Source organism: Lagopus leucura, unplaced genomic scaffold (assembly GCF_019238085.1).
Source record: "Lagopus leucura isolate 7727_CA_CO unplaced genomic scaffold, USGS_WTPT01 Super-Scaffold_100002, whole genome shotgun sequence".
NCBI lineage: Eukaryota > Metazoa > Chordata > Aves > Galliformes > Phasianidae > Lagopus > Lagopus leucura.
This window is the reverse complement of record NW_024962263.1, coordinates 36,418,217-36,440,461: the sequence shown is the minus strand read 5'-3', so window position 1 is coordinate 36,440,461 and position 22,245 is coordinate 36,418,217.

Here is a 22,245-nt window from a genome sequence, read left to right as displayed (position 1 = left end):
TGGCGGCGCCTCTCCTACGGGAGGGGGGAGGGGGGAGGGGGGGGGGGGGAGGAGGGGAGGAAGGAAGGAAAAAAAAAGCGGCAACGATCTATGGAGGAAAACTTATTTTACTAATTATGATATCAGAATGCAAGATAACACAATATAATACAATCTAATTAAAATTGAGACTAATAAATCAAATAAGATAGGAGAGAGAGAGTTCCTGAGACCGAGTCAAACCTGAAGAGCTTGGAACGGCTAGGAAAGCACCATCCAGCACCCATTCCAAGGCAGTAAGAGACCGCCCCACCCCGAAGGGCCAGATCCCGTGACTTCCATGATACAGGAATAGGTACCTGGAATTTGAGCATTAGCACTTTAATTCCCAGTACACTACATGATGTTTTGATGTGGAATACTGAAAACCAAAACCATAAAACTATGACGTATGATAAAACAATCTCAATATCAGAGTAGTCTTCTGTCCTCCTTTTCTTAAGAAAAACATAGAAAAGAAGTTCTATGGTATTTTGGAATCTAAAATATAGCTAAACCCATAAATCCAGTGGATTCCAAAGTAAATTTGTCAACTAAGTATTTTTGAAGCTATCTATGGCATTTATAAACACTGGCATTTAATCATGCTTGGTATGTATTTTAGGTATTATGATTTCAGTGTCTAAGCAATACTTTACAATCTTTACAAGGTATTTTGAATATAGTGATTTTTCCACTTGAGACTTGAATCACCCACAGGAAAAATTCAGCACTTCAGTCACTTAGTCTCACTGTCCAACAATCTTATCTTGTATTGTTGTATATCTTTCTTTTTCTACTGCTCTTGGTTTTCCCTGGAAAAGAGTAGTTTCATCATTTTTAAGAAAACAGGATAAATAGCTAACCTTGAAAATGAAAAAAAAACAACCACTACCACCACAAATAAATAAATAAATAAAATGACATTATAAAGTATTTTAACTGATTCCTTGCTATGACTAAGAAATGAGAAGCGAATGTTACTAATTCACGATGGTTGCTGTACATAAAGGTAAATACCTTCTGAAGCAATCTTGCTTAGCCACTGTTTGCTCTGTGTTACGATTTGCAGTATTTCACTTCTTTCTGACACAGAAATAAAGAAAAATTCTACCTTCCTGTCACTAGGTCTATCTTCTTTCTTCGTTATTTTTTCCCTGTAGTTTTAATATTAATTTAGCTTGAAATAATACACTTTATGGCTACTCTTTCATTGGATTTTGATCTTCTACTTTAAATAGAATAGTACTTTACCAAGTAAAAAAACCCTCTTACTTCAGAAAGGAAAAAGAAAGCTTAAAGTGAGTAAACTAGGCAGACTTATTTAACCTTTTGAAATTAATATCTACCAAATTTATTACCTGCCTCAACTACAAGTTTAATTTTTTCCATCTTCTAACACTTTGACTTGAAGTACTTTAAATGCTTTGAAATATTTACTTAGAAGTAAATAAAAGGAAAATTATGTGTTATTAATAACTAATACTAGTTGAACAATCTGATTGTTATTTTAGACAGAAGATACAATTATTACTTGGAAGAATTATGTTTCCAACTGTTTTCAACAGCTACCTTGATGTTCCTTTTACATTTGACATTGTTTTCAATTTGCATATCTTGCAGGGCATCCTAGAAATAGAAATATGGACACTGACATCTCCATATCTGAAGCATTATGGTTTATAGCATAGCTTTTATCTTTTAGTCTTGTTGCAGATGTAAGCTTTTATTTTCCTTCATATTATTTCTGTTTACTGCACTGACATTAACACTCTATGAACTCTAATAGAATGTAATTTTGCAATTTCTTTTATTGTTTCTGACAAGCTCAGAAGTCTTATAAAGGGTTAAATTTTCCTCAGCTGACATTAATTTCAGATTTTTTTTTTCTTTTCAATTGTTAGGTCACAAATCTGTGTCAGGTAGACAATAAGTCTTTGAGCTTAAAGGCAAAGTCATGGAAGAAAGCTGCAAATCAGTCTTGTTTTTATTTTTTTTCTTCTTGATGTTGCTCTCCTGCAAAAGTAACAACTTCTACAACATTTATCAAGAGCTTAAGTGCTTACTATCTATGTGAATTGCTGTATGCTAGTCAGTAGAATGAGAGGAGTATTTGTTATAGCAGGTAAGCTGCAAATTCTCCCATGTTATCAGGATCTATTTAATGCAGGAAAAATGCTTTCTTTTTTTAATATAAAAAAATAATGTTGGTGACAGTTTGCAAGGAATGTGTAAAGTGCAAGTGCCTCTACTTTTAGTGTCTGTCACATTGGAAGGGCTGACAGTCAAACGTGAATGTGGAACTCTGTCATGACAGTCTAAGTGATGTCCTGCTGTAATGACACCCTGTCAGAACAGTTGAAGATTCATTGCAGATTCTCTTATTTAGGGGATCACCTGTAAGAATAAATTATTATTACTCCTCCTCTTACTTCACAGCTCACTTTAGTTTTTCCATGTTCATGGTGTGTCTCTTCTGCTTTGTTCAGTTAGTGTGAGAAATACTTGTTTCTAACTTTAATGAAATATCCTACTTCTCTTCTTTATAAAGCCAAAATCAAACAAACAAGGGACCCTGCTACTGACTCATACTACTTGCATACACTACTCAATTACCCCGTACCACAGAGCTAACTACACTAATGAGAATATTTTGTGTGAGATCACTACAGGCTTGGATACATAGAGGTATGATATAAAAGATTTGCCCACACACTTGGTTTTTATTTCTTTAGTGAAATAATAGATCTTTCCTTTTCTTTCCTTTGAAGTATATATATGTATATTTCTACACAAGTGTCACTTTGCTGTCACTGAATCCTTGTGAGATGTTATTTGCTGAACATCTTTAGAACACATCTGTCTGCTGTGAAACACTGAAAATTTCTAGTTAATAGTTAGCTATCTACCTAACTTCAAGAATTTCTTCAGGCAATCGATATATTTCACTCTGATCTTTTATCAAGAAAACGGAATCTGACAGTATGTCTTTGATAGTCTACATAATGAGAAGGGGCCAGAGGGACTTGAAGATGTTTTATTTGTAATAATATTCTTAGCACAATATGTGCAGCCAGATAAGATCAACGCTCTGTGATTTTAAACAAGAAATCCAATTTTCTTTTCCAGATATTAATCTTTTACTATTTTATTTATTTTTCTCCTGGACAATTTTTTTCCCTCTAAATTTCAGGGAACCTGGTCTATGCAGATGCTGGAGCATCCATGCCAGTCATGGTTCTCCCTTCCTCTTGAAGAGAAGTAAGTAAAGTGCTTAGTATCAGAGCCTGTGTATACAGCTGGTCCTCTTTAAGTTGGTACAGCTTATGTGTTCTTATATGCACGGACAGTGGTCTGGTTTAGGTAACTATACTGAAATGTAAGACACGAATGATAGAAAAGGCTGAGAAATTAAGGTCAAAGGCAGTCATTTTAGATTTTTAAGTTCTTTCCACAACTTCTGTAAGGTTATGGAATGGTGGTCAACAAGACCAGGATTTTTTCAGTGTTATTAAATTGAGAATTCTTTAAAAAGGAATAGCTCTGTTCTTGAAGAATTATATCTATCAAGATGACACAGTGATTCCTAGAATCATAAGAACGAAGAAGGTGATACCCAAGCACTACATGGCCAGCTGCGGAAATCTGAACACTCCTGGGAGTTGAGAAAGCAGAGCTTGTGAAGAACTAAAACTGTAAGACAGGTACTTTGTGTGAATCTGAATGTTTAATGTGTTTCAGTCATTGAACAGAGTGACACGAAGGCAGTAGTTTGGCCTTTCTCTGGAGTGAGTATGAAATGAAGAAAAAATTATGAGCAAATTTTACCTCAGAAAAGAGAGCTGATGTCTCCCTACTCCACATAAATTGTCATAAGACTATGAAAGAAATGTCTTCTGAATTTGAATTTGAAGGTAGATAGGAATAGATGAACAACAGTATGAATAGATCTTGGGCTTTGGCACTCACTAAAACCTTTCTGTATTTAAAACCAAGCAATGTGATAGTCCTGAATCAATACAAAAAAAAAAAAAAAAAAAAAAAAAAAAAATGACTACTTTCTTGAATGAATTTGATCAAATCAACTTAAGTTCAAGCGTGTTTGAGTTACAAGGTGCCCAGCAGGGTGGATCTTGACTTCTGAGAACATCCACTTCAATTAATAGAAATGAACACACTTAATGCTTCATGGGTATTAATTTTCTTTTCCATATGTGAAAGCCATCTGCTATTTCTGTTTGTCAATTGAAGAGCCTGAATTTAATTATATAGGTAAAATAAACTATATGTGAAGATTAAAGGAAGCTGATAAACTGTAATTTGACCACATATCTCTTAAATTTATTGTTTTTAGATGAAGCACCAATGAAAGATTTACTTCTTGTGATAACAACTAAAAATAAAATTAAAAACGCTTCTGGTCCTCGGTGTTCAGTAATGATCAGTAGTACTGAACGTAAGAAGCTACTTATATCACAGTGATTATGTTCAGTGTGGAACTGCCATAAACATGCAAGTCCATAAAGTCCTTTGAAGATTAAAATCTTTGTCTTAGGTTCCTGATTGCTGTGAGTAAATGTTCTGAAGACTATATGAAATTCACAAAATAAAGAGTATTTGTTAATTTTCTTAGAGGAAGAATTTTCTGAATGTTAAGTAGAAAACAAGTTTTGGGTACGGAGCAAGAGAAAGCAGAGCAGAACTGCACACTCCTACAGTCCATCTATAGTCAACTTCTCATGAATTAAATGTTTTTCTTTTGAACCAAAACTCTTGATTATTCCTGCTGTGGTTTACATTGCAGATCTACTTGACTGCACAGCCTGTTTTCTTTTTGAATGAAAGTTAACTAGAATCACATTCATAGAGGCTGCTAGTATGCATTCAGTTGATTGGACCACAGGCTGTCTGAATTCAAGTCTCTTGCAATGCTCCTAGTGTGTCTATATTTAAAGCAAGTATCCACTATTAATCTCTACAGACTTGTTCGCAGTGGATTTCATTGTTTTCTGCACATCCTTCATTTCCTTGAAGACAAGGCCTGCAATTCTTTTTAGCCTCTTCAAAGTAGAGAGAAAAGGATGTAGATTTAGAGCTTGCCTGTACTGTGGATATTGAATAGAAAGGTGCACTGTTGTTTAGGTGTTCAGACAACCAGAATGCACCTGGGATTAGACAATGACCCACTTAGATACATAAATATTCACAAGGAAGGGAACACATAATAAAAACAAATGGGTGATTTTGTGCAGTAGGTTTGCCATGGCCACTCCTCAGGGTCTCAGCATACAGAACAATTGCTTCGGAACATAAACATCTTAACCACAAATGTACCTCTCCATTCCCAGCTTTCCCTGACTGTTGTTGCTGAACATAATGTCACAATTTATAGAATATCCTTTTGGTCAGTTTGGGTCAGCTGTCCTGTCTGTGTCTCCTTACTGCCTCTTTCCCAGTCAACAGACTACTGGATTTGGTGAGGGTGGAAGTGAATGGGTGGGGAACTAAAGCAATTTCCCAGTTAAATCCCTCATTACAAAAGGACTTACAAAAATTTTCATGGATATATATGCATAATTTCTTTTTATCATTCCCGTAGTCTGCTCTCAACAGGCAAATGAAAATCCTTGGGGAAGTGTGTTTTGATGGTCTCCTTGGAATAAGTGTGACTCCACACCATCCTAGTTAAATGTCACCATCTTGTCCACAAAATACGGGATGGTCTAGGTTTCTGATACACAGGAGAAATGGGTGGCTTAGATGTCTGACTATTGACATGTACGAATCAAATACTGTCAGGATTTTGTATATATTAGTAATGGGAAAATTCCAGCAATGATCTATCTTTTTATATTTTTAATAAGTTTAAAATCAAGAAAAATGTTGCATTGCAACGCATGGTACTGTAAAAGAAAATATCAACTTGGCAAGAGGAACAAATCTTGTTAATACGAGAAAATTATGCTGTATCTAAATCAACTACATGCATAGTATATTAACTCCAGATATAAAACCTTGATCAACAGTAGAGGTAGAAATGTTTCCATTTAAAAACTTTATCAAAAGCCCTAGGGCTTGTTGTGGAAACAAAATCCCAAACCAATTGCATTAAACTATTTTTAAATAATAAAATACAGCACAAGTGCATAAATCACCTTGTTGGCCTAAGCAGAAGTTTTAACTACTGAAAGAAAACCCTTCAGGCCTGAATAAATTTTCTGAGTTTTTATTTTTGACTTTTTAAAACTACTGTAAAACTGTTATTTCCAAAGGAAAACTCTTAAGATAAGAGAAAAGCTACTCCTAATGTAAATGTTCAGAAATGTTTACTAAGATATTTTTATTTTTATGTTCCTACAGGTGAATACGAACAGAGATACATAATCTACATAAATTTTCATGCTATTAAACAGCTAATAAGTCACAAAAATGTATGCAAATAAAATAATTATAACCTTAGTTTACTCTGATGTGAATAGGTTTCCCTTTCTTTCTTTCCAGCTGTTACACATGAGGCAATTAAATGGTTTTAAAGCAGGAGAAAGCATGAAATAAAATATAATTGTAAACTAGATTATGAATACCTTGGAATTATGGCTCATAACCTTGTTTACAGGATCAAATCTAAGTTCTGGAGTCCAGTCTTACTATTAGTTCTGTAGAGAGGTGTCTCGCTCCAATTTATAGGAGGGAGAGGAGGTTCTTTTATTATCTATATACCCGGCGTGAGATTAAGAAGCAACGGTTCAAATGTTGGTCCAACCAGTTTATTACAAATCTTAATTAGGGAAATGGGGAAGGGGAGGACGGACACTATTATGAATTAGGGTAATGGGGGAAGGGAAGGAGGGCGATCCATACTTAGCTGGAGCGGTTTGGCCACAGGCCAGATCTTCCGCCAGTGAACACTCTTGAGCACTCTCTTTCACTCTTCTACAGAGCAAGCAGCTCTGGGGGAAGGGGCTTGCAAATGTTCCCAAAGCGATATCGATTGTCACACGGTTAGCACCCATTAGTTGCCTCCTTGACAAGTCACTCAGAGTCTTATCACAAGAAAAACCTCAGGAAGCAAGCTTTGGGCCAAAAAAAACTAAGAAGGATTCTCACAAGTGGTCATATGTGCATATTAATAGGGCTTGCAGTTTCTGTTAATCATAAGCTGTAAGTCCAAACGCAACCCTTAACTGAATTGTTTTACCACAAACTCATGCCAACTACAGAAGTTAAATTGCATGTTTTCATATGAATAAGCATTTATCTTAAGCATATGCAGTCTTTCCTCTTCAGTTCATTTGTTTTATAGTCACTAGCGCACTGGATGAAATCTTCATACTTAGGTTATGCTCTGGTAGAAATAATAGACTAATAACGTCTCTTAACATTAGTCATTTCAATGAGCTAATGATCCCTTTTCTTGGAGGAAATAATCTCTTACAAAGTTCTATCACAGCTTTGAATTACTGCAAGTTCATATCAGGCTGTTAAACACTAATGGGTTTAAAAATTGCTACACAAATTTTTAAAAATTTCTTCTGTAGCCCCTCTGCTTTCCTTTCATCCTGAGCATTCCTATCAAGCTAAAGGAGTTAGGTGGGCAATTTTTAAAGCACATAACCTAACAGTGGAACAGCACTTGCCATATAACCTTCTAGATGCTTTTTCTCCATCAGGGTCAATGATTGATTAACTATAACTTAGTTATGGAATAATGGAACAATACTCATCTTCTCTGGGGGTGGGGTGTTGTTCTGCTTTCTTTCTTATTTTCTCTTCTGCAGTTGCCAAAGACTTTCCAGAAAGGAAAGACAAAAATCTCACTTATTATTTGTGTCAGGGATCTAATTTTAATATCAAAATTTAGATTCTAATAGGATAATGATATCTACCATGAGTTAAAATACATGGAATTTGAGATATCTTCATGCTGTGCTACCTCCACTAATGCACTTAGGGGGATTCTTTAGGAAAACATTTTCTGTCTCTTTATGCACGTACATATTTGCTTATTTATTTGAATTGTTTCCACTCATACAGTTCTACTGGTGGGAGACTTGTAAATATAGAAAGAAAAACTGAAATGAGGAAGGAAAAAAGTGAGAAAGAAGAAAAAAAGAAGGAAAAAAAAACAACCAACATGAAAGCTTTTTGTTGAGAATTTTCTTGTTTATGTAATAATACATGTATGTTACAAATATAAGGAGCTGAAACAAGCACAACCACTTCTAACAAAATCTATCTGAACTGTCCTGTTCTGGACCGTAGCTAGTTTGGGGATTAAGCCTTCTAAAGTGGGGTTTGATTTTCTGTAGGATACAGGCTCCTTTTCTCATATATTGCTCAGGTCAATCTTTTTATTCTTTGCTTCATTAGTCTATGCTATGTGCCCTTTCTTTATACATTTTTTAACCCTCTGAAATATTATGTATGCTTGCTATATTTGAACTAATTAGCTCTACTGTCATGCTTTAAACAAAGTAATAGAGACGCCGAGCAGTGCAAAGGGATCGCTTTATGGAAGATCGCATTGCCTGTAATGCAGCGCTGGATGTCTTTAGTAACAGTTATTACAAGTTTTCAGGCAAGCTTGAATGGACCTCCAGAGTCTCAGTATGACAAAGGTTTTATTTCACAGACCAAATACCAAACCTTTGTTTCCTATGGATTTTAATGGAGTTCTGATTTAAAAGCAACAACAATCATAGAGCTCTTCAGTGTTGCAAAGAAAATATAAATCTGTGGAAAAATATCCATAGTGATCAGAGTAAGACAAAAATGTACTTCTCTATTTTCCTCACCATTAGACAAATGGATTTCTGAGCACCCATAAAATGCAGGAGTGGAGCATAAAAACTACAGTGTGATAGCTCACACCATTTTGTCTGAGATATAAAACTGGTCTTTTGGAGCATTTACATGCAGAGGCAGTGAATCAGTTCTATTTCGTTAAAATATTACCTTTTTATTCTTTTGCTGTATACAGCACACAGAACAGCAACAAAAATGTCTCTATCCTCTCTGAGCACAGGTACAAGCCAGCATGTTAATTACAGACTTATAAAATTGATATTAATCTTTTTTTCTGATATAGAATCTTCTTCTATTGCTACAAGTTGCTATAAATTGCTCATTAAACTTCAAGCAATGCAATGCAGCGCTTGCTACCATTTATAGGCAGTGCTCTCCAAAGTATAATTAGAGGGAGTATTATGACACAGAACAATGGAGACAATTATTTCTGAAGTTTATTAATGCTAGTTAGCATATGGCATCTAAGACAGCTGCTGATACTTCATTGCTAAATACTGAGGGACTAATTAGTGTTTGGTGTTAATTAGCTTCTTCTGCATGTGCATTGTCCTTAGATGCATATACACTGTCACCACTGGGCTATTAAAAATCTGGCCTAAGCCTTCTTGCAGTAGTGGGGTATGATATTTAAGAGATTTTGCAGACTGTAAAGCACAGCTCTCTAATGTGTCGTTAATAGCCACTGCATGAACTTTAACAAGCCAAATACACAAGTTCTCATTGCTGTATGGTATAAAAATTTATTTTGTTAGTGGCTGAATCATGTATAAATTATTAAAAAATGACAAATTCTTGCATTTTTATTAATAGAATTAACATCCTGAGATATCAAAAATGTATATATAACGAACTGAGAAAGAAGGAAACAACAGAATTTTCTAGGCTTACATGGTTGTATCTTCTATTTAATCTCTTTCATTTTAAATATAGTTGATTGGGATTTATTTTTTTCTTGTAGAGATCCCTGTCCACTATGTATTATCAAACATGTTTACCTTAGAATACAATTTTGGAAGTTTAAAATGTTATTTAAAAAAAAAAAAAAAAAAAAAGTGAAGAAACCCAAAACAAAAAAGCTGTCTTTCTGTAGTCTGCAAGTAGGAAATGAGCATTTCTTGTTTCCTTGTTAACAGGTTAGCACCGCTTTCCACAGTATGTTATGTTATTACTTAAAAACAGTTGTTGTTGTTGTTTTCCAGAACATATCTTTCCATTTTGAAGTCTGTGTGTTGATCATAAAAGCCTTTTTTTTCTTTATTTTTATTTTTATTTTGGTAGTTAAAAATAATTGGGTTTCGTGTTGCCATATTTCTATACAGCTAGAGTACTTATTTCCTTTAATGGTAAGAAGGGGACTGAAATGATCACAAAGACCAAAACCAACCCAAAAGATAGTAAAGATTGCTAGTTAAATCTTTTCTGGGGGCTGCAAGGTTGCCCTCTATTTCATTATGGCAGAAAGTGTCTTCATTGTAAAAAAGAGAGTAGAGGTCAATAATTATAGATTGTAAGATACTTATGGCCTACCACAGAAGATTCTAACAATAGGGAAAAAATAAAACAAGAATGATAATATAGGATCTCAGCTGATATGTGAGAAAGAAGCGACGGGGACACCTGATTACAAAAGCAGTAGTAAGTTTCAAAACGAAAATTGAAACTAATTGTCAGCCCCAATTTGGCCTTGAGATAAGTCCACTTCCCCATCTACTTTCTAGCCCTAGGTTAAGAACAATTTTGACTTTTGAAATCATTTTAACCCTGCATTGGAAGCTGCTTTGTAAAATATCAAATGCATATTTAAATGGTTTTATTCTGTAGACTGGAGTTCTGCAGCAGCAAGATTTTCTGTTCTGTAGGGATGATTAAAAATAATTATTTCAAAGAACTCTTGGAAAGGATCTCTTTCAGACAAGTTAAGTCTACAGTGATGCTTAAGAATTTGCGGTTATAGAAGCCTGATTAAGAAAGTATATATTAAACACTAATGAAACCTCTGCTTCTTAATGTCTTCTAAAGACATTAAGATGTATTGAATTCACAGGATAAAGGAAAGTAAAATTGTAGGAGCTTTCTGATCCATGATTGAAAAATCTGTCTTGATATTCCAGGTAGAAAACCAGATGCTCAAAAAAGCAAAAACAAACAAACGAACAAAAAATTTTATGACTGAAAGCCAAAAGAAATAAAAATGCAGTCAGAGAACTTAGTGAGAATTGATGACTCTATTGAGAACGTTGGGAAATAACAAAAGGAAGCCTATTCTGAAAAGGCTATCACAATTAAAACTGAAAATCTGGCAAAAATAACACAGGGAGTACATATATTGGAATGTCTATATCAAATAAAAATTAAACAAATGGAAAAGATGCAAGAAATGCAGTAGATCAGCTCCATCCTTGTATAGTACAAATAAAAAAGTCTTATTTGTATTTGTCTCTTCATGTGTTCTCATACATATTCCTCTTGGGAAAAGTAGAAAATTTTATAATATAAGTAAATTGTTAGTTGAAAGTGCAAGTAACATTCTTGTTTTCAGCTGGATGCTGGTGTATACAGTAACATGTTGCCATTAGCACTAATAACAATTGTACATCAAAAGGATGGTATTTAAAGATTTAAATGGGGTAAGTACATCTCCACAGAAAAACTGTAACTAAGCAGATAGATAGCAAACTGAAATAGTTAAAACTCATAACAGTGCTCAAAACACCAAGTCCTGCCTTAATATTGTAAGTCTATCTAAATTTGGATTTCCTATACATAGAATCACTCAGGTTGGAAAAGACCTTAAAGATCATCAAGTCCAACCACAAGCTAACCAAGCTACTCTAACAACCCTCCACTAAGTCATGTACCTGAGCACCACATCCAAATGGTTTGTAAACATATTCAGGTATGGTTACTCAACCACCTACCTAGGGAGCCTATTCCAGTCCTTACACAAGCAAACACCCAAGTAACTCAGAAATATACTCTATGGACTGAATAAATTCTCTGTCTTGGATTCATTTGTGAAGTGGATAGAAACATTAGGAGATGATTCACTAACTGAAGCAGGAAGACGTTAATCTTTTCCTAAGTACAGTCTAAAAGGAATTTATGGGAAAAAAAAAAAAAAAGAAGACTTTCTTCTAGGTATCATGGCAAAGCAAGAAATCTCAGCTAGAAAAGCAATATTTTTGCCTCTTACCTTAATTATTAATGGAAAAGAATGCTGTGTCAATACTCCTATACTATTTCGGTGCACTGTGCTCTGTTCTACATATGTTGCTTTTACCTTGCCTCATCTGTTGGTGCCTGCAGCTAGGCACACAATGTTAGATTTGCCAATTTGTTTACCTAAGCATGTATTGTAATTAGGCAGTGAACAAAACTTGAATAGAGAAGGATTTTGTCTACTTCTTTTAATCGGTATCTGACACCAATGACTTTTCTATCTGCTGTAGCAGATCAGAGAGGCACACAGGGAGGGTGATCTCTCACATTACTTCAGTCTCATTTTACTGGGATCAATAATTCACAGAGGCAGCAAATAAGAAGAGGGAAATGGAGTGTACTTCTGTCAAGAGGTGATAAAGGTATTACGAAAGAGGAAGACACTATTTTTTCTACCCACTACAATGAATACATCTAGGTACATCTACGAAACAGGGCAAGAGTGATTATGTGATATTGTGATTATGGGATATTAAGTTAGAAACTGAAAATCATGCCTTGGTTTGGAGAACACTTGTTTTGTTTCAGTGTTGAAACTTGATTTATAGACAAAAAACATATATTACTTTTGATAATAATAGGGCTAGGGGTTAGAACAAAGCCTCACAGTAGCATTGAGTGTTTAACAAATTGTATTTATTTTTAATGAGGTAATGAAATGTATCTCATTTTAAGTTAAAAACAAAAACTACAAAATAAAATACCAAAAAAAAACACAAAAAAAACCTCTCACAATGTTCTCTCCCATAGAAGCTGGAAGCCTGTGCCTTGGACAGGTACACCCTTTGCTGGATAACGAACTGACTGGAGGGCTGGGCCCAGAGAGTGATGGTGAATGGATTTAAATTCATCTGATAATTTGTCACAAGTGGTATTCCTCAGGAATTGGTATTGGGGCCTGTCTTGTTCAGCATCCTTATTGTTTTGGACAAGGGGATTGAGTGCATCCTCAATAAGTTTGCCGATGACACCAAGGTGAGAGGAAATATTGACATGCCTGGAGGAACTAAGGCCCTTCAGGGGCATCTAGACAGTCTGAGTAGATGGGCTGAGGCCAATGGGTTGAAGATCAAGAAGACCATGCGCGAGGTTCTGCACTTTGGCCACTACAATCCCAGGCAATGCTAGAGGCTTGGGGCAGAATGGATGTAAGACTGTGTGGAAGAAATATATTTGGGGGCTTTGCTCAGTGGTTGGCTGAACGCGAGCCAGCAGTGTACCCAGGTGGTCAAGAAGAAATAGTGTTGCCAGCAGGAACAAGGAAGTGATCATCTATCTGTACTCTGCATTGTTGAGGCCCCACCTCATGTACTGTGCTCAATTTTGGGCCCCTTGCTACAAGAAATGCATGAGGCTCTGGAGCATGTCCAGAGGAGAGCAACAAAGCTGGTGAGAGGTATAGGGCACGTGTTTCATGTGGAGTAGCTGAAGGAACTGAGACTGTTCGATCTGGAGAAGAAGAAGCTCAGGGGAGGCCCTACTGACCTCTACAACTACCTGAGAGGAGGTTATGGTGAGATAGGAGTCAGACTCCTCTCCCACATAACTGATAATAGGAAAAGAGAGAGTGGTCTCAAGTTGTGTCAGGGTAGGTTCATGTTGGATGTTACGAAAAAATTCTTCTCCAAAAGGTGATCAGGCACTAAAATGGGCTGCCAGGGAAGCGGTTGAGTTACCATCCCTAAAGATGTTCAAAAAACATTTGGACATACTGAGGGACATGGTTTAGTTGGAAATTTTGGTGGAATTGAGGAATTTAAAACAGATTTTTAGGATTTAGAATATCTCTCATTAGTCTAACACCTTTTTCACGGAATCATAGCATCACAGAATGTTTTGAGTTGGAAAGACCCTTTAAGATCATCTAGCTCCAACCCCCGTGCTACAGGCAGGGACACCTCCCTCTAGACCAGGTTGCTCAAAGCCCCCTCCAGCCTGGCCTTGAATGCCTTCAGGGAGGGGGGCATCCACAGCCTCTCTGGGCAACCTGTTGCAGTGCCTCATCACCCTCACAGTAAAGAATTTCTTCCTAATATCTAGTCTAAATCTACCCTCTTCCAGTTTAAAACCATTTTCTCTCGTCTGTCACTACATATCCTTTTAAACATTTGTATTGTTTTTCCTTAGAAAAGACTTATGAAATTAAGGTTACCATCCGGTTGTTTAAATAATTGCTGCCAGAAAAAGTCCTTCAGAACTATGAAATGCTATAAAACCATAGACTGAAGAAAACCTGCCATGGTGATGATTTGATTTATTTCAGTGATACAGGCTTTTAAAATCCCAACTTATTCCTAAACTACTCCAACTGTCGTTAACATCACTATTTCAAAGATTAGAAACTGAAAGGGAGGATAAATTGTGCACTTGGAATTATATACAGAAGCCATTGTTATCTGAATGCTTTTTTGTTCTTTGGAGCTCTTCTCCCAGTATTTTTTTAATCGCATTCTGGATTTTAAAGGGTCTGTATGACTGAAATGTCAAAGTGAGGAAATGTTCAACTTTGACATTCCATTTTGCCTTGTTTATGTGAATGCTGTCAAAAGAGCCCATATATATAGCATGCAGTCATTAAATTAAATGTAAATCCATTGTTAAATATGATATTTGATGCCTACCTATAATGATAGGTGCACAAAATTAGATATTGCTGATATGTGTTAATGCACAAATAATTGAAGCTTAACAGTTGTCCTTTTGTGATGCATACCCTGGTGATATCATCAATGAACTGGCAGAACTGTAAAGTCTGAACATGGCCATTACAGATACTCAGACTATGGTTGAAAACAGAGGAAAGCTTTCAATTTCCAGCGAAAAAAGAATATTGCTGACTGTGAAATAGTCCTACAGATTGCTTCGGAATTATCTTCTGATGTACAATTGCAGCTGAAAATAACTAGATGATGGCAAAAAGAAAAGTCTAGCCTAAGACTTTAGGGGTGTTCAAATGTATAAATTTTATAAGCAAAGACCTTGTAAGATAATTCACTTAAAATCTGAGAGTAATTTCTAAAATGCACATTTCATATCTGCTCATTGTATTTTTGTTTTCAATGGGGAAGTTGCATCTTGGTTTTAATGTCTGAAGAAATAATAGTGTTATTGGAAACTAAGATACAGGATTTTAAAATCTCAAGTGAAGAATAAAAATAATCAAAAAAATTAGGTGTTAATAAACTGATATTTCTTTTTTTTTTTTTTTTTTTTTTATCTCATTATTTGATTAAATTCACTGAGGAAATTAGGTGAGGTCCATATGGCAACTGACAGTGGAAAACTGTGTAATACTCAGAGAGAGGTGGTCAATGAATCATTGTCCAGATGGTAATCTGTGATGAATGGTGTCCCTCAGGGGTCTGTACCGAGATGAGTTGTCTTTAACATCTTCATCAATGACAGTGACACTGGAATCACATGCACCCACAGCAAGTTTGCAGATGACACTAACCTTCTGTGTGGCTGATATTTGTGAGTGATGGAATGCCATCCAGCAAGGCCTAGACAGGCTTGAGCAGTGGGCCCAGGAAAACCTCATGAGATTCAACAAAGCCAAGTCCACTTGTGAGACAAGGCAACCTGCACTATCACTACAAGCTGAGGGATGTAAAGATGGAGCACAGCCCTACCAAAAGAGTAGTTGAGGGTACCAGTGGATGGTGAATTGAATATGACCTAGCAACATGCTTTCACAGCCCAGAAAGCCAACTCCACCCTGGGCTGTACCGAAACAAGAATGATCAGCAGTTTGACGGAGGTGATCCTGTCCCTCTACCTCACGCTGGTGAGACCTCACCTGGAGTACTGCATCCAGATGCAGAGTCCTGAGTACAGGAGAGACATAGACTTGTTGGGGTACATCCAGAGGAGGCAAAAAAATGATCCAAGAAATGGAACACCCTCTCTATGAGTACAGTCTGAAATAACTGGAGCTGTTCAGCCTCGAGAAGGCCCCAGGGAGTCCTGGAAGCAGCCTTTAAGTTTTTAAAATGGACTATGAGTAAGAAGGGGACAGACTCTTTAGCAGGGTCTGTCATGATAGAACAAGGGAAAGGATCTCAAATTAAAAGAGATTTAGATTGCATTTATAAGGATGTTGAGGCATTGGAACAAATTGACCAGAGAGGTGGTGAATGGCTTGTTCCTGGAGGCACTCAAGGTCAGGGTGGATGGGTCCATATTATTTTATGATTCTATAAGTCTGCGAAAACAGACAACAATCAGGGTATCAGGGACCTCTGCCAACAAACATTCCATAATCAGTAATTCACTTTCCCAAGGATTTACTTAGCAGCTTCAGTTTTTTAAATCATGCTTTCTGCAGGGTAAAGTATTTTCCATAGGCAACAAGAAAACTATTCTGGCCAAAATTTTTCTCTCTAACTGTGCTTATTTTAGACTTCATTATCAAAGATTTTAGGGATGCTCTGTCTGCAATATAGTGGATTTATATTCCTTTAGATCTCTTCTTCTGAAGTATTTAACATGCTTGTCAAGCTGACAAATATTTAGTTTATATTGATAATACATTTTAGAATAGCTGAATCTGAGCTGGTCTGTGGATACCTTCTGATGTCCTTTTTGTCCACTTTTGCTGACTTTGGACCTATTCAATATGCATTTTGTCTTTCATCTGCTCAGTGTGCAAAGGGTGGACTGTTATATCCCCAGATTTTATTCTATGCTCAATATGGTTATGACCAAGTGACCATATTTTTAGCTCAAAATATCTCCTAGAATTTTCACCCATCCAGTACCTAAATTTTTGTCCATCTGGCTGTAACTTCTACTCTGTAAAATGCTCAGAATTTTTATGTCATTATCTCCTTCCTTTTTCTCTATCTTTACTACTCTGTGGTTGTCAACCTTGCCACTTTTTCCTGTCCTCTTTTATCTTCAAATGCATCCATGGTCTTGCATCTAAAGTGAGAAAACAGCACAGGGAGGATTTCTTGCGGTAGCTGTAGGTTATGCTAACTACAGCATAGCAGTCTGAAAGCTAGTGAAAGCCAAAGCTGTGGGAGATAAGATGGAAAGAGAAACTTCATTGAATCGTAAATTAAAGCAAGTACTAAAAGGATGGTAATTTGTAGGGGAAGAAGAATAATACTTTTTGTATTAAGTCTCTAGCAAACAAAAGAGGTTTCTGATTTTTGGCTTGGTGAGACAACAGCAGGGAGGAATACATTTTTAGAGAGTGTCTTGTATCTTTTCTGCATCCTGCAGTTGCAGCTATAGCACTAATTCTCCTCAGGCAAGTGTAAAAATGGGACTACCAGAAAGCAATATTTGTACAGACTTCATTATTACAAATTTTAGCAGCAACTTCCCTGAAGTTCTCTGCAGCAGAAACGTAAGGTGTAAGTGGAGACTGATGGGTTGGTAGTTAGGGGCTCCCAACACACTTATACAGTAAAACACTTCTAATTTCAGGGGTTTTTTTTCTTATCTATTTTAAGTCACATACAAGATCATTTTATATTGGGAATTGGAAAATTTCTTGGGTAAATTTTACCTTTGTTGTCATTACTGCTTCTTTCTCATCTTGATATTTGTGGTGGGGTGTGTAAGGGAGTCAAAGGAGGTGAATAAAAAAGTAGAAATAGTCTGGAATAGAATGTTATATGTGCTAGAATGGTTTGTAGGGCAGGATACATCCCTGGAAAATCCAGTTAATAGTGGTGGCAAAACAGTAGGTATTGTTAGACAAATGTTCATTTCTATATACATTGTTCAATAAATGTACACAAAGTATCTTTACTTAAAATGAATATCCACTTCAGTAAAATATGTAGTGAAGCCAGCCCTTTCAGGCAGAGGTGGAAGACACCCATTTGCCATTTACAGTGTGGAAATACCAATATATACAATATATTGAACATTGTCTGGAAAATATTACATTCACAGTATAGATGTTATGTTTTAAATGTAGATTTATTGCACAAATGCAAGAGTTACAATTAATTTCATTAAAAGCAGTTTAGTCGTGGAGATTAAGCTTATGTGCAAATAACTCTTCATTGTTATTATGTACACAATGGAGTAAAGGGGAAGACAAAATCTTCCCCTGATCTCATATACATCTATATTCAATATGAGAGAATGAAAATGTTCTATCAGATTATATTACTTCAGAAACGCATAGGCGCATTACTTCACTTTATAGAAGAAAATATGACTTATCACTAAACAATTGAAAGGGCCCATTTTTAATCACTCTATGTTAGAATAGATTGGAACTCCCCATTTCTTGCTGTTTTACATTTGTAAATACATTTGTAAATGGGGATCTTCAAATCAACCATGCAAATCTAATTACAGAAACTATTTTCCAGGAGTGATAATTAATGCCTACACCTGAACTTTAAAAGACACATATTTTTTTACATCAATAAAAATGAGAAATATTTTTAAGATATAATGGTCAACTTAATCAGCAGCAGCAAAAAACACTTATGTAATGCACCAGCATTCAGCTTTAGACAGATTTATACATCCCAGACAGCTAGCAGTCTGAATTGCTCTGCATGTTAGAGACTGTTTGCAATTTTGTCTTACAGCATTCATTATTAACGTTGTGGGTTTTGTTGTGGTTTGGTTTTATTTTTAACTTTACTTGGGATAATCAATGAGAAAATAATAAGGCAGGAGGCACAGATTTTCTACAGAAATCTTTCTTGTGCAAGAGATAGTTATTGTACAGTGAGAGTAGGAGAATTCAAGGAGGAGGCTAATTGGCTTCTAATCAGAAGTACAGAGGAATAATAAGGAAAAATAGTACTTTGGGGAGAACAAGAAATATTTATTCATCCCAGAATTCACATTCTCATCTCTTTCTCTTTCTCATTAACTCCATTCCATATCCACCAGAATTTTCTTCCCAAAGGACATTCTGCTGTCATGCTCATTGATGACTAATATCTGGTAAGCTAGCATACTTAGGCTGGCTCATTACTGATTAGTGTCTACTATAAAAATGTTCTTCCTCCTCATTTCATAACTAATATATTTGATAGCAAGATTTTGTATTTCATGTTTGGAATTTCTTAGTAAGAGAGAAGCACGTGGAAATGTTTTGTTCTACTCTGAAAAAGACTTTACATAAGATTTGGGCCAATAGAAAAGCAGCTGTTTGAGAACTGCTGATGCTCCAGTTTTAGGTTTGAAGAATACCAACTATATTAACAAACACTGCAGATTTGTTTACATTGCTTAAATTAATCTGAATAGGCAAAAAAAAAAAAAAAAAAGGCCACAAACACATTTAGAACTTTGTAGAAATACTGTCAACAAGAAGGCTAACGTCATAACGTTCCAAAATTAAGAAATTCTTATTTTAAATAATAAAAAGAGAAAGCCCAGATACTGCAGAATCAAGATAATCTATTGATGGAGCAGGAATATATGTGACATTTTCTTCTATCTCTTCAATTGCAGCTAGAGATACTGAAAGGACCAAGAAAACTCTCCATATAATATGCGGCTAAAGGCTGGTGCCATCAAAGGAATTTCGGCTTTTTCAAACATGGGATGGTTTACATGGCTCCTGGCCTCATGGCTGCAGTGTTTCAGTGATGTTGAGCTCAGAGCTGACAGTGGTAAGGTTGAGTCTCAGTAGATGAAGATCAAGGGGAAGGACAACAGGGGTGACACTTCGGTGAGGATGTGTTATAGACTGCTAACCAGGATGAAGAGAAGGATAAGGCATTCTATAAGCACCTGGCAGAAGTAGCATGATTGTCAGCCCTTGTTCTCATAGGGGACTTCAACTTCCCTGATATGTGCTGGAAATAAAATATAGCACAGAGGAAGCAGTCTAGGAGGTTTCTAGAGTGTATGGAAGACAGCTTCCTGACATAGCTGGTAAGAGAGCCTACAAGTGGAGATGCCCTGCCAGACCTGCTCTTCATGAGCAGAGGATTGGTGGTAGATGTGGAGGTCAGGAGCTGTCTTGGGCAGAGACCACAAAATGAAACAGTTCTCAATTCTTGTTGAAGTCAGAAGGAAGGTTAGCAGAACTGCTACCTTGTACTTCTGAAGGCCAGACTTTGAACTGTACTGGAGGGTAAAGAGGTGCATATAATCACAGAATCACAAATGAAGAAGACCACATGGATAAAATGGGAACCTTTTATCCATAAGACTAGGAGAAAAAGAGAATCTATCTCCTGTGGAAGAAGAGATGGACAACTCTGGAAGAGTACAAGGACTTAGCTAGGGTATACAGAAAAAAAATTAGAAGGCAAAAGCCAAACTTGAACTCAACCTGGCCACTGCAGTAAAAGGCAACAAAATTTTTATAAATATACTGACATTAAGTGGAGGGCTAAGGAGAATCTCTGTCCTTTACTGGATATAAAAGGAAATGTGACCACTGAGGCTAAGAAATAGGCTGAGGTTCTCAATGCGTTCTTTGCATCTGTCTTTAAAATTCAGACTAGTTATCCTTGGAGTACTCTAATTCCTGACCTGGAAGTCTAGGATGGGAAGAAGAATAAAACCCTAAAAATTCAGGTGAAGACAATCAGAGTCCTTCTACTTCACCCAGACTATCACAAGTCCATGGAGCCAGATGGGATCCATCACATGAGGGCTCTGAGAGAGCTGCTTGTCAAACCGCTTTCCAGTGGTAAGACTCTGGAACAGGCTGCCCAGGGAGTTGATTGACTCAGTGTCCCTGGAGGTGTTTAGATGTTGTACTGAGTACATGGTTTAGTGGGCAAATATTGGTGTTAGGTAAATAGCTGGACTAGATGATCTTAGAGGTATTTTCCAAACTTAACGATTTTATGATTAAAAAAAAAAACAAAAAGAGGCAAAAAAAGGATCAATAATTGAAGAAAATGCTGAAAAGCTTGATAATTTACAGTCTGAAAACTATTTTGCAGTTCTTGAAACATTTTGATCAAATGACCAGTTGATCAACGATTCCTGTAACTTCACAATTCCTTACTCCTGAACTTGTCACCTCATTTAAAATATTGAATTTTTAAAGAGGAAAAAAGAAGCCAAATCATGTCTGCAGATCTGTAGAAAGTGATGAATTTACTGATTTTTTAATTAATTTATTTATTTACTTATTTTGTGTTGTTCTGTTTCCTTCCATATAGGTTTGATGCATCGATTTCCTTTTTTCTTTAATTGGTGGAAATAAATGAGGTGAAGAAGGGATGAAATATTCTGTGAACCACTCTAGAATGCTTGAAAGCATACATAACTGTATTGAATATTTGTTACTGGGTAGTTTGATTGTTTGTTTCTGCGTCATAAAGAAATAGGAAAGTGTAACTAACCTTGCAATGCCTCTTAACTTCAAGAGAAGGAAATTCAAAATTACACACTAAAGCAAAACCCACAAAACAAAGCTCTCTGTTTAATTTTCAGGAAAAAAAATCAATAAAATGTTATGTCTCCACAGTAGAAATAGAAGTATCATACTTATATGCAAAGACCTGCAATTAAAATCTTCCACCAAAACTATCCATGAAGAAAACATTTTATCACCCTACTAAAATGAGACCTTTAAAGTGGTTAAATATTGCTGTGAGTGCTTAGAATAAAAGGGAGAAAAGCATATAATAGGTAGAAAGCGTGCAAGAAAAGTATGACATAACTGCCTATGATTCAAAGCAGTATGCTACTAACAGATTTTAAATATCTTAATTAAAGCAGCAGAATTTTGAATTACTAGAAATAGCCCAGTGCTCACAAAGGTCATACATCAGCCTGTAAGGCATAAATAAGTAAGATTTTACCATGATAAAAGTTTCAGCATGATAAAAAAAAAGCGTGCAGAATTTAATCCTGGTACCTCTCATCAACATGCAAGATTTGGCACTGGAAATACAAGGATGTCCTTTTGTTTACAGAGACCCTGGTCTCTGGTTACACTTCCACCAGAAGCAGTGACTTCCTCCCAGCCCAGGCACTCTGATTTCCATTCTTCTTGAGCTCCAGGGGAAGAATGAGCACTATCTCTTGTCCTGTTGTACCCAGGGGAGCTCCAAAGCGTGGATTAGATGCAGACTCTTGGCTCATGTGTGGTTTTTCTACTATGTTGTCTGTCTTGGCTGTCTTATGTAAGCTGAAGAAGAGCCTGTGCTACGCACTTTGGTCATTTTATGTACAATGTTGCTCTGGTGTATGAGAAAATAGATTTTCTCAGATATTGAGTATGTTCACAATGAAAAAAAGTCA